Source organism: Penaeus monodon, chromosome 27 (genome assembly GCF_015228065.2).
Source record: "Penaeus monodon isolate SGIC_2016 chromosome 27, NSTDA_Pmon_1, whole genome shotgun sequence".
NCBI lineage: Eukaryota > Metazoa > Arthropoda > Malacostraca > Decapoda > Penaeidae > Penaeus > Penaeus monodon.
The window spans coordinates 38,711,637-38,711,936 of record NC_051412.1 but is presented as its reverse complement, the minus strand read 5'-3'; positions in this window follow the sequence as shown (position 1 = coordinate 38,711,936).

The window sequence follows — 300 nt, the reverse complement described above, 5'->3', positions numbered from 1 at the left end:
TAGATTATATTAGTTACAGATATGATGTCAGTTGAATCACCTGGAACATCAACATCGCAACAATAAATCAGTAAAAGTCTCTCTCTCTGTGTTATTCTTCTAGTTTTATTTCGAGAACCAAGCACTGTATGCCTGTGGAAGCCTGTTCGAGTATTGTTCAGTATTCGATGAAGTACAGAGTCGAGTTAGAACTTGATTGAATGAGTGGTTTTGGATATAAAGGGAAAAAACAAATCATTACTCAAAAGGAAGTAACAGGCAGAAATACCATGGAGAAATGTTTATAAATGTACTCTCTCC